Below are 13336 nucleotides of genomic sequence, written 5' to 3' on the forward strand. Positions count from 1 at the left end.
GGTTCTTCACAAAGTGCTTTCACATATTCAATACATTCAACATATTAGAGGCTAGTTTATGATTCTTTGGAGTTTCTTTTGCGATTAAAATGGTAAGTCAAATCGCTTATCCAAGGATTACTTACCCTAGAGATAAGGAGACCTAGCAAGGTTGGTCTTCCAAAACCCTCTTTCATATAGTATAAACTAGAAGCATGCTAGGATTGAATATGAAATTGTTTGCATGTGAAAATTTGAGGAGAAGAGATCAGGTTTAGGTTATTTCATAATCTAAAATGTTTCTTGGAAAATCTATTTTTTAATATTAAAATCCAATTTTTGAAATTAAGATGGTTAAATTCACTTTACAAAGCAAGTTTAATAAACCTTTGAAATTTCTTGAATTTTTTAATCTCTAAGTCTTTTGTGTATTAAAAAGTATAGAAATCTGAAATTTTCAGAAATATTGACTCCATTTTGACCACGATTTGACCCTTTGAACTTTACCCTTAAAGGGGTAAAATTCTCAAGATCGAATTTAAAAAGATGTCAAAACAGATCAAAAATCAATAAAAATTTAAACATAACTGACCTTTAAGGTTTTGAAACAGTACGAATTTTTTGAAGAATTTTGGAATTAATTTTGGGGATTAAAAAATTATTTAAGCCTAACAGTATGTTTGGAAAAAACTAATTTTCAAAAGATATATAGAGTTTCTAGAGATGAAATTTAGATGAGAAGTAACTAAGACTTTATCTAATCTCCAGTGAATTTTTTTAAGATTTTTTGTTGCTGTTAGATACTTGTTTATGATTTTTTATGCCAAATCAAGCATACCATATTAAATCGGAAAAAATAGCAAATTGCAATGAAAAAGTTTAGAAATATTTTATTGTAATTTACTGCTGTAATTACATGTTCACAAATTTTGGATTAATTTGGATTAGATTTATTATGTGTGTCTTTGTAAATTCATAATCTAGACAGATACTTTTAAAATCGAACATTCATAGTAAATCATCTTTAAAATTTATGAAACGTTTACCGTAATCCTCTCTGGTCTATAGGAATCTACTGTAAAATTTCATCTTCTTTCGATTAGATGTACTACGTGTTGCTTTGAAAATTCATAATCTGGACAGATACTTTTAAAATCAAAAATTGATAGTAAATCACATTTACAGTTCATAAAAATTGTACAGAAACCTTCTCTGGTTAAGATCAAGTTACTGTAAAATTTGAAAGTATTTAAATTTGATTTGCTATGAGTTACTGTGTAAATCAATAATCTAGACAGAACTCTTCAATGTTGTATAACTGATAGCAAAACATATTTATAACTCATGACAATTTTACAGTAATCTTATATGGTCAAACAAAAGCTACTGTAAAAATTTCAGCTTAATCTGAATAGATTTGCTATAAGTTGCTATGTAAATCTATAATCTGAATTGAAAATTTTAAAATCCTTAATAAAATCGAAATAATTTCAATTTGTTATAAAAATTTTCAAAGAATTATAATTCCACATCATGTATTCAATCTTTAAACTATTGAAACAGAAACCTTAGGAATCATTTATTTCCTTTGTAAATTTGCAAAACTATGATAGTTTAATCGCCAAGATTGCGTTCATAATCGTATCGTAATTGCGATCAATCCTTAATAATTTGGGCATTTAAATTATAGTATGTTGTCCACGAAAATCCTGAGAAATATGCTAGGCAATAACATACTATAACTTACGTGTTAAATTATGCAAGGGTGGAAAGCATGATTCCCTTCCATGAATGCAACTCGATGCTGAAACTTGCCAATAATAGAACCATTGGTATTCCTTAGATGTTAGGAATTGAAAATCTTTGAAAAATTAAAATTTATTAACTTAATAAATTAAGATCATTTGATCCATGCTTTTGGAGCTGTTGGATAACAGCATTACTTCGTAGGAACCTTTATAACCAATTAGGAACACTTACGTCAAGTTGTGTCCTAAGTTTTAGGGTGTCCTAGAGTTAGGGAGTTCAGCTTCATCACGACCGATTGCTATTATTAGCAATTGAGTCATAGATCTAGTTGCACTAATTACCCCTTTTTCCCATAGGACAAGCCTAGTTACCTAGGATGTAGGTTTACCTGCATTAGCCTAAGGGATGTCTTGCACTTAGATAGGACCATATAGCATCTTAGATGGAGTCTTAGGATAATAAAATCTACTCATCTTGAACTAAATAATCTTTCTTAAACTGTTGAAACAGTCCTTCCAGTCTAAATTGGTGTCCTAGATGTCTTAGGCATGTAGCTTAGTTCAGGCACCGAACTACGATCGACTTTGATTCCAGTGAGGCTTAGATACGTGGGCAGCTTTGAATGCTTCGAATGGAATACCGAGCACGAGTCGGCCCACCTCAAACGGTGGGGTTTTGTATATTAGTTTCTTTATAAATTCTTAACTAAATATATAGGATTTCCCTCAAATTAGAATTTTAGGAGAACATTCACATAGATTGAATCCAAACGAATTAAGAAAATCAAGATACACATTAGCAAATGCATTGAAATTAGATCTTATGATGCATGCCATATAGTTCGCACATTAATATAGAGTTAAATGAGCCATTTAAAAGAAATTCAAGAGAGTTAACTTTTGGAATTGAAGACCGGATTATCGGGTAAGAATGGTGCATGTGGTGGTAACTCCACATACCTTCAATTCTCGTAATCAGGTAACGAATCTAGATTTCTAGTCAATTATGGGTCCTAGATCTCTCATCTAGGTGGCGACTCTGTCATTCTCTTTTGCGTGAAATTCGGATTGCTTTAGTGATCCCAAGTTCACGGAAAAGATGAATTAAATCAATAATAAAAAACGGCACACATCATTCGTGTGGGTACGAGAGACCAAAAGAGACAGGTCACGCGCCGCGCCCCTCTCGTGGGATCGGGTCCCACAGCTACATCGGGTTAAGTCTAACCCTAATAAAGGCAGAAAAATCCAAATTTTATGATTGAATTCTTCAAATCTACCAAGTCAAGTCAATCTAGAGCTATAACCTTTTGATTTTTAAGAATAAGACTCTCCTTCTCCACAGCAGAGTCACCAGTTTGTGGGAGCCAATTTTTTCCCTAGCGCGCGAGGCGGCAGGGGATCACCACGTCGGGTTTTCTCAGAGTGTTTGTTGATCTGCTTTTTTATGAACTCGGGATCGTAGTCCGGATTTCACAAGAAAGAGAAACTCAGAGTCGCCACGTAGGTTAGAGCCTAGGACCCATGCCTGTTCTTCCTATGAAACGTGGATAAAGATCCCAACTTCATTGAAAGAGCAGTAACCAAAGTGGTTCTTTTGTTCTGGGCCTAGAACCTATAATTTTGCTCTGTTTGTTAAGGCATGATCCTTACAGATATCTGGGTAAGGGTATGGTTACAACCCGGGAAGGTGTTAGGTACCCCTCTTGCCCGGGCAAACTCGGTCTCTTGACTTGATTTGGCCTTTTTGAAGAATTTAATCAGAAAAACTCATCTTTATATCCTTTCTTGGATTAGGATTAATTCCAAGATGTAAATTAAGTGAATTTACAAAAGAAAGAAAATAATCGATTGTTATCCTGATTGAAGTCGTATATTGTAATATGAGTCCCGACAGATCTCGCAGATGACCACAATCAGGTTAACTAAATCAAACAAAAAGGGCAATACAGGGAAAAGAAACTCTGGGTTTATGATTCCCTCCATTTTTCCAACACCGTGGAGCACCAGGGCTCTCGTCTTTGTCTCTTTTGTCTATGGTAGGACCAGAGACAGAGTGTGGGATACGGAGAGGGAACGTAGCCCTGTTTAAAGAGAGGAGATGGATTTATGTTACAGGACCTAGAGCAAAAGGAGCTCTAAACTCCATAACTACCCTTCACAGAGTTTTGTAATAGAAGCGCAGAAAGCTGGGAAATAGATGTAAATTTACAAGGGGAGCGAGTACTCTTGCTGGAAAATCGGCGGCGTAACGGCGCTAGTTGAACAATAGAGCCTTGGATTCTCCGAAAATTCGACAGAATAACGATGCTTTTTTGGATGAGGAGGGCTTTGGGCTTGCCGATATTTCGGCGGAATAACGGTGCTATTTGGACAATAGGGCCTCACGTTCTCCGAAATTCAGCAGAACAACGACTCTATTTGGATGAAGGGGCTTCGGGTTTGCCGGAATTTCGGTAGAACAACGACGCTATTTGGACAATAGGGTCTCGCGTTTTTTCCGAAATTCAGCAGAACAACAGCGTTATTTGGACGAGGGGGCTTCGAGTTTGTCGAGATTTCGGTAGAACAACGACGCTATTGAAAAATAGCCCAATAGTTCTCCGAAATTCGGCAGAACAATGACGTTATTTAGAAGATGTTGCTCCGAGTCTTCGCAAATTCGGCAGAATGCCGACGCCCAATGTGAGCTACCTAAGAATTTCTCTACTTTCTCTCTTCTAAAGTAAAGAAACTAGGGTTTTCTGAAAGTCATAAGGGATTTTTGAACTAAAATCAGAATAAAACCTCTGAAAATAACTTCTGAAAGTTAAAAATCAGATCTGGAATAGTTAAAATCTGATTTTACTCTTACCCTCTATTTATAAGGGTTCGGGCCAAAATTTCGCAAAGTGCAAAAATTTTCGAACTCTGCAAAATTGCAAAAGTGTGAATTTTGACTGTCAGTGTCAGTGTCAGGTCGGCAAGATGTCGAAAAATGTGATTTTTCGTCTCTTTTGATATCGAAAAATGTGATTTTTCGTCTCTTTTGTGGGGTTTTTGGGGAGTTTCGGCAGACCATAACTCCTCTGTTTGGACTCCGAATCACGAGCGGTTAGATCCATTGGATTACTCGTTGCAAAGAGATTCCAACGAGTCTAATATCGCTGATTTTCGAAACGTGAAGTGTTTTTAGGTAAAAACGGATGTTTTCGACTCAAAGTTAACTTCTTGGTTGAAATGCCGTGTGAAAACGGATTTTTTGGTTGTACCGTAAAATGAGGGAGGCCGTGTAAAGACGGGCTTTTCTCACACCTCTGGGTAAAGTTCATTTTTGAGAAATTTTCCTAATTTCGTAACTTAGAGAGAGATTGAGAGAAAGGGAACCGGTGCTCTGGGACTCGTCATGAGACTCTTCCTTGCTACGACCTATCATTAGTTCTACCTTGACAAAATTGGGTGTCTACACCTACTTACATTGTACACAATTAAAATGTCAAAAAGAAATTAAAATGTTTAGTCATATGAGTAAACCATTGTCTTTTACTAGATCATAAGATGTAATAGTTCCCGAAAGACAAGGATTGTGACTATCGACGGAATGGAGTGGCCAAGTGGACTAGGCTAAGGGCGACCGACTAGCGATGGTGTGGATTGGTTGAGTGGATTAGGGTTACGGAAAGAAAATGATAGACGAAGAGTAAGAGATTTATCGATTGACGAAAAGGGAGGAAACAAGAAAGTGAATCACGAAATCGTAGAAATGTGAAACGTATTCACTTTTACGAAACACCATGCACATTACATATGTTATTACATACTTTATGAGGGTATTTTCGGAAAAAAAAATTCGGATCGTGACTATCCATCAGAGTTTCTTTGCATGTCTAGATCCGATCCGAAAAAATTTCAAATCGTATGATGCGGATCACTATCATGTCCATGGATCTTACTAGTATGCCCATATCCCATCCATTAAAGTTCAAATTTGGAAGTTCAATCGGACTATCTGGATCCATCGACACCCCGGAAATTGAAGGGGGTGATGTATTTGCCGCCTTTTCTTCCATGGGACACTCCCCTCTAGTGTATTTTGACGACTCCGTTTACACTATAAGGGGTAGCCCATGGAAAAAAAGGAGGTGAACATATTATTTCCCAAACTTTAAAATAATAATGTATAATTAATAGCAATAGAAACTCACGTTTATAAGAGTTTGATATTGGGTGGTGATAAATTTGCACCCCCTGTAGGATAATTAGCCGTTGAACTTGAATTGACGTCAAATAGCGTTAAACTCTGCCACATATCCTCCTTTACCGGGGTGAGAATTATCCTACAAGGGTGCGAATTTATCATCTCCCTTTATATTTAGAATAATTTTAGGCTACTAATATTCACACTACCATGTTTTGATAAATGGATGAATTCATCTTGTCTATTCTTTTTTAATTGGCTGCTTGGAGCTTTTTGGGGAATTGGACTAGACTTCGACTTTGACAGCTAGTTAAATAGTAAGAGACAAGGTGAGTAGCCTAAATTTTAGTAGTCATAGCGTTACTAGCAACCTCGGGTTCTCACGTGAAGAAGTAAGGAATAAAAATAGATCAAGAATTTTTTTGGTTTTGAAATCAAGCACTGTTTACACCCATCTTTGGGAATGATCGGTCATAGAAGAAGGAATTACTAAGTGGGGACTCGTTGGGCCTAGTTAACAAATGATTGGCGAGTTTGATATTTGATAGAGAAGTGGAAGCTAAGGTTTTAAATTTTGGTTTCGGTACCGATTTCGGACCCCACAGAAATCCGGAATTTCGGGCCGAAATTCGGTAATAATTAAAAAACATTATTTAATTAATTTCGGAATTTCGGACCGGACCGAAATTCCGACTAAAATTCCGAAATTTCTGCCAAAATTTTGTAATATTTCTTCTTTTTTTTAAATATACATTTTCTTGAAATTTTGGCTGAAATTCTCCAAAATTTGGTACTTCGCGAAATTCCAAATTTCAGGAAATTTCGATTTCAGTCCTGACAACTTCGGATTTCAGCCACAATTTAAAACCATGAGTGGAAGATCGTGAGAGTAACAAGACCTAGCTGGTTGGGCAGTTAGTAGAAGGTCCATCCTACTTATACTTATCTTTAAGCTCAATCAGTCAAATGGGATTGAGTTGTCAAGACACTATCCGAATGGATTGAGTCAAAGATGGGGCACTACAGTTGCAAATCGTGTGAAGGTGGATGACAATCACCCGAAAGAATGGAAACATGCAATTAAAGAAAACTAGGGCATATATTTACCAAAAAGGTTCCCTCTAAGAGAACGTGAGGTAATGAGAACGGTTACCCGAATAAAGCTATATAAGAGACATTTGTCTGCAAGGAAGAGGTCCCAGAACCAAATCACAACATGTTTTAGTATTTTATCTTATCTGTTAAGAAAATCCGCCGGGCAAAATGAACCAATCGCGCACAAATTAAACGGAAAAGAAAAATAACAAAAGCAAGCCACAAGATGAACACCAAGATTTTACGTGGTTTGGTCAAGCCTACTCCACGGGCAAGAAACGCGATCTTCCACTATGAGAAAAACAAAGTACAAGGATTACAATGGATTAATCACAAACCCGAAAATCCACCAGGCAAAATGAACCAATCGCGCACAAATTAAACAGAAAAGAAAAATAACAAAAGCAAGCCATAAGATGAACACCAAGATTTTACGTGGTTTGGTCAAGCCTACTCCACGGGCAAGAAACACGATCTTCCACTATGAGAAAAACAAAGTACAAGGATTACAATGGATTAATCACAAACCCGCAACCCTTTCCTTGCTTCTCAAACCCAAGATCGTACCTAAGAGAAACCTGAGAAAACCCAAAAGAAAACCCAAGAGAAACCCTAGAAGAAACCCTTCTCTCTCTCTCTCTCTCTCTCTCTCTCTCTCCCCCCCCCCTTAGGGTAGCCGTCACACCCCAAGCCTCTCGCTCGTCCTCTCTTGTTGTCCGTCCCCTAGAGAAAACCCCTCTCTTTTGGTATTTAGGTTTTCCCCAAATCCTAAAATGGTAGCTTTCCTTTTTGCCTCTTGCCTTCTAAATCCCAATAGGCAACACAAGAGGGAGGGTGAATTGTATTATTAAAAAATTTGCCCTAGTTAAGTTCACTTTTAAAGTTAATAGTTAAATATTCACAATTATGAATTATAAATCTAACCCTTGTTCAATTAACAACAATAATAGAAAATAGGGTTTAGATTATACCATTCACTAGAAGAAGGAGGAAGAGAATATGAGACAACGCAATCATTTATAGTGGTTCGGTCACAAACGAACCTACTCCACTACCCAAGTACTTAGCCTTTTCTTGGGATTTACCTTCACTAAAATGAGATTCTGCACGCCGAATCTCTTGGCTTTTACAACAAACTCTTTCAAGGGGCAAACCCCTTTTGTACAAACTGCCTCGAAGGAACACCACCTCTTTGCAACCCGCCTCCAAGGTGATTGATCCTGTTAGCAAGAATGCCTCCAAGAAGAAGAACCCTTTTTGCAAACCGCCTCAAAGGGAACCGCTTCTCTTTGCGAATACAATGAATGATAGAAGAAAGTTTACGCTCACAAAAGCCTCTAAGTAGGCAAATAACACAATAAAGCTCACTACAAACTCTCTCTCAAATATAAACAAGATATTCTTAAATCTAACACTTTGGATGAAATCAATATCAAGGCACAAGTGTTTTTAGGGAGAGATTTGAAACCCAAAAATGATAACCAAATAGATTTTAGGGTGTTAGGCTATTACAAAATATTTTCATCAAGTTAAAATGGAGCTTGGATCTCATTTTTATAGCCTTTGAATGGATATAGCCGTTGTAGGGTAAAACTGTAAAAACTGGATGCAAATTAAAGCTGTGCAGAAAACCCAACAGCTATTTTTTCAGAGAGGGGTGGTCGACCGGAGTGTTGCGGTCGCCCACCTCTTATCGGGCACTCTTTGTAAAATTCAAAGTCTTTATCACCGCGGTCGACCGAGTAGATCGCGGTCGCCCGCGGGCCATATTCTAGTCAGATGTTGAAATTCCATTTTTCATTAGCGCGGTCAACCGGGCCTGTCGCGGTCACCCGTCGAATGGTTTCTGACCAGTTTTACATTTCACCTTTTAAAGGGTCGGTCGACCGACCGCCGATTGTAAAAATGTATTTTCAAAGTAATTTTCAGTGTTTCTTTTGCAATCTTTTTGGATTCTCTCTTGGACATAAAAAATACAATTTTGGGGGGTCCAAGAGAGTGTGCCTTAATGGAGAAAACATTAAGAGTGTTAGAGATACAAGCTATGATCGGATTTTCCAACTCTTGAGTCTTCTCTTGAGCATGATCTTCAATATGCTCTGTTCAATGCTTGACTTGATTGAGATCTTCAAATCTTCACTCCATCTTGTAGGATCATCCATCAAATGCCTTTTTTAGCTTGCTCCCATCAAGATTGATTTGCTTCATGTAGTGTCCACATGGATCTCCAAGTCATGCATTGTGTTGTGTGATGTAATGTACTGTCATTTTCCTGTTTCAACACAACACTCAAGGCAACTTATTAGTCCTTTTAACCTAATCAATTTGTGTTTGTTAATCATCAAAACATAGGTGAAAGTATGAGGAGCCCTTGGGAGAACCATTGGGATTACACCTTCCCACCCAAGCAACTGACTGTGGTTGGGAAATAAGGCAACTTTCCCAACAATCTCCAACTTGGCTTATTTCCCACCCACCTGAACATTTTCTGTTGATGTCACCATTAGTCTGCTGCCGCCGCGAGACCACCATTGGTCTTCTAAAGTATCAGCTACACACCCTCGAATCACCTTGGTTCTGACACCTCCCGATTCGATCAACACGACCAATGCACATGTGTAGCTATCAACCCGTTGACTCACCTAGTCAACCTTGGAGAGGGATCTCAATCCATCCTCCCCAACGTAGGTACTGTAGTCCTCTCACCATGGTCTACAACCTGGAAACCTGTCTCTGAACCAACTGCGAAAGAGACCCTACATGCACGCACATAATTACCATGTTTCCAACTAGCCATCGTGATCTTAGGAACACTAGTCACCGTATCCCCAACCAGACGATATAATCCGCCACACTCCTCTCCTTTCATCAGAACTATACAGCCACGTGTGGTATTCATGTCCACCTGCAGCTGAAAACCTGCAACCCATAGAGTCCAACCGGCCAAGAGATACTAGATTTTTCCGTATCTTTGGGACATACGCCACACCACCCAAAGTACCAACCATTCCATCAAATATTTTGATCTTCACCGTTCCAACTCCCGTGACTTGAAATGAAATTATCATAGGAATCTAGAATCATATTTGGGCATTTACTCACTTGAGTAAAATTGAAATTCACTATGGTGGTTCTATACATTAGATTGTGATGGGAACACATATCTCCCATACATTTTGGTTTTCAATGGGCTTATGCACTGTGTGTGCTTAATACCTTATTTTTACATATGTGGTATGTTGATGTAGGAAGTAGATGTTTGGAGTTTGTACTTCAATGTTCACCTTGTCCAAACATGATTGACTACCCATGAAACCTTGATGATCATATTTATCTCATGATTACCCATAGTGGTATACTCTCATTCATGAGCCATGGATGTCTCTCTTAGACATGGTACTTGAATGTTCATTTCCTCTATGTCTAAATCCTATAGAGTTAAGCTCTAATTGGTTTATATGTATGTATTCTATAGTTATCACCCATTGTTTGATAATATCTACACGTATGAGATGTTAAACCTTTTATCTTAAAAATCACTCAGTTGGTGCCCTTAGCCTTCTTAGATTCTAAGAGGGAGATGGTACATTCACCTTAATTAAAATATCTAACAAATTGGGCTTGTGCCAACATCTCAAACATGAATAGGTATACATTTATATACCTTCCTCTATTATTCACACCATGAACAACCAACCCATGCTCTTCATTTCCACCAAGAACAGGTTTCTTCTGCATCTCATTCGATAAGAGCGATGCTGTGACTTTCTCTACCATACAACAAAGTTGTCACCAGGTTGTCACAAGAAGCGAAGTAAATAGCGAAAGGGCCTTGTCTTCTTCCTTCAACTTTTCGTCAACCTTGTGGAGCTGATCCACAAGCCCGTTGAACACCGTAATGTGTTCCAGAAGATCCCCGCCTTCCTGCATCTTCAGCCCCGTACAATTGTCGCTTCAAATACAACCAGTTGGCAAAGCTTTTTGACATATAAAGCTTTTCCAACTTCTCTAATAATTTAGGCACATCTTCTCCTTCCATAACGTTAAACATAATGCTATTTGCTAGACATAGTCGAATCGTGCTGACCGCCTTCGACTCAATGTCTTCCCACTCAGCACCGGTCATCTTCTCCGGCTTCCCATCCTTTCCCTTCAACGCCTTAGCTAAGCCTTATTGAACTAGGATGTCCTCCACCCTCATCTGTCATAGGGTGAAACTGCCCTTTCCGTCAAATCTGTCGATGTTAAATTGAGTAGAACTTGATTTTTCCACCATCTCATATTGCTTCGCACTTCTCGGTGTATCACTCCACCTCGAACGAGAATCTTTCTTGGACAATCTTTCTACTCCCAAAGATTGCTCTAGTCGTGATCCAACCACAACACCCATGATATCTCCACCCGTCCTCGACGATCTTTCCAACCACAACTCTGATACCACTTATTGAGAAAATCCGCCGGGCAAAACGATCCGATCGCGCATAAATTAAACTGAAAAGAAAAATAACAAAAGCAAGCCACAAGATGAACACTAAGATTTTACGTGGTTTGGCCAAGCCTACTGCACAGGCAAGAAACATGATCTTCCACTATGAGAAAAACAAAATACAAGGATTACAATGGATTAATCACAAACCCACAACCCTTACCTTGCTTCTCAAACCCAAGATCGTACACAAGAGAAACCCGAGAAAATCCGAAAGAAACCCCGAGAAGAAACCCTTGTCTTCCTTCTTCTCTCTCTTTTTCTCTCTCTCCCTTAGGGTAGCCGTCACACCCCAAGCCTCTCGCTCATCCTCTCTTGTTGTCCTTCCCTTAGAGAAAACCCACTCTCTTTTGGTATTTAGGTTTTCCTCAAATGCTAAAAAGGTACCTTTCATTTTTTTCCTCGTGCCTTCCCACCAGGGGCGGAGGCAGATATAGCATGAGGGGGGGCCATGCCTCCCCCCCCCCCCCCGCCCCCCCAGGACTTGCAAAGTTTCTTTTATTGTAAATGGATGTACATGCATCCTTAGCTAGTTTAGTGGCCTTGGCCTCCCCAATGACCAATGCGGGCGAGTGTAAGTTAGTCCAGCCTCTGCAAGTGTAAATTCCTGGCTCTGCCCCTACTTCCCACCCAAGCAACTGATTGTGGTTGGGAAATAAGGCAACTTTCCAAACATTATCCTTACTTTTCAGCACTGTACATTTTACTTTTCCGTTGCTGTAGCTTTTATTTGGATTAAGGAAGCAATGAATTCATTTTCCTAGGTGAGTCTTTCTCTTTAATTCAATTTTCCCTAGCATTTCGTTTGTGTCGTTTAGCTCGAATTGAACGGTCAATAGACCCTAAGAATCGTTTGCATTCCCTGTGCATTGACGACGTCGTTTGCATTCTGCGCACATCGACATTTTTTGAGCAATTGCGAGTCGTTCACGTTCTACGTATGTCGACGTGTCGTTAACATTTTGCATGTATCGACATCCACACATTTGGCGTCGGATCTATACTAAAAAAGTCCTTTCCATCTCTGTAAAGGCCAATGAGCCCAAGGAAGAAGTGATGTTCCTCTCTTCATCTCACCTAGAGTTTGGTGGCGAGACCATGCCGAAATAGAGTTATAAAAGGACTTAGGCCCATTCCTAGGCGGCGACTTTAGTCACTCTCATCAAACTTTGGTCTATGCTGGAGGGAAAGTATAGTTTACCTACCAGTTGTCTTGAATTTGGGGTAAAATACACTAAAAGACAACACTGGCTAAACCCAACCACATAAAACACCCGATAGAGGCCCTGTCGATGGAGGCTCACCCCTCCACAGCGTTATGCGCACATCGACGTTTTTTGACCAATCACAAGTTGTTCATGTTCTGTGCGTGTCGACGTGTCGTTCACATTCAGCATGTGTCGACATGCCCACATTTGGCGTCGTGTCTGTACTGAAAATGTACTTTCCATCTGTAAAGGCGGAGGAGCCCAATGAAGAAGTGTTGTTCCCCTCTTCTTCTCAGTCACCTGAAATCCACTCCCAGGGGATGGAAACAGCAGAAATGTCTAACATGTGAATAGTAAATGGCAACCAAATAAAGCTAGAAAACGGGAAAGGAGTACTTTTACGTTTAATTCCCAACATTGTGGTGCATCCCAATAAAACTAATTTGGTTACCAAGAAATAGGTGTATCCGACCCTGGATACCTGTTTGGTTACAAGGAAAAGTTTGAAGAACTTTGGAAAGGAAAAACTTTGCCTAAATCTACGAATTTTCCAAAGCTACAAATTTTCCTCTTTTTGGTTAAATGAAATATTTTTTGGGTTTTTTTTTTTTTTTTTGTGCAAAAAGAGCCCTCTACTTTGGTC

Source organism: Tasmannia lanceolata, unplaced genomic scaffold, assembly GCF_043159265.1.
Source record: "Tasmannia lanceolata isolate RefF3 unplaced genomic scaffold, GAP_Taslan_0.1 ptg000013l, whole genome shotgun sequence".
Classification (NCBI taxonomy): domain Eukaryota; kingdom Viridiplantae; phylum Streptophyta; class Magnoliopsida; order Canellales; family Winteraceae; genus Tasmannia; species Tasmannia lanceolata.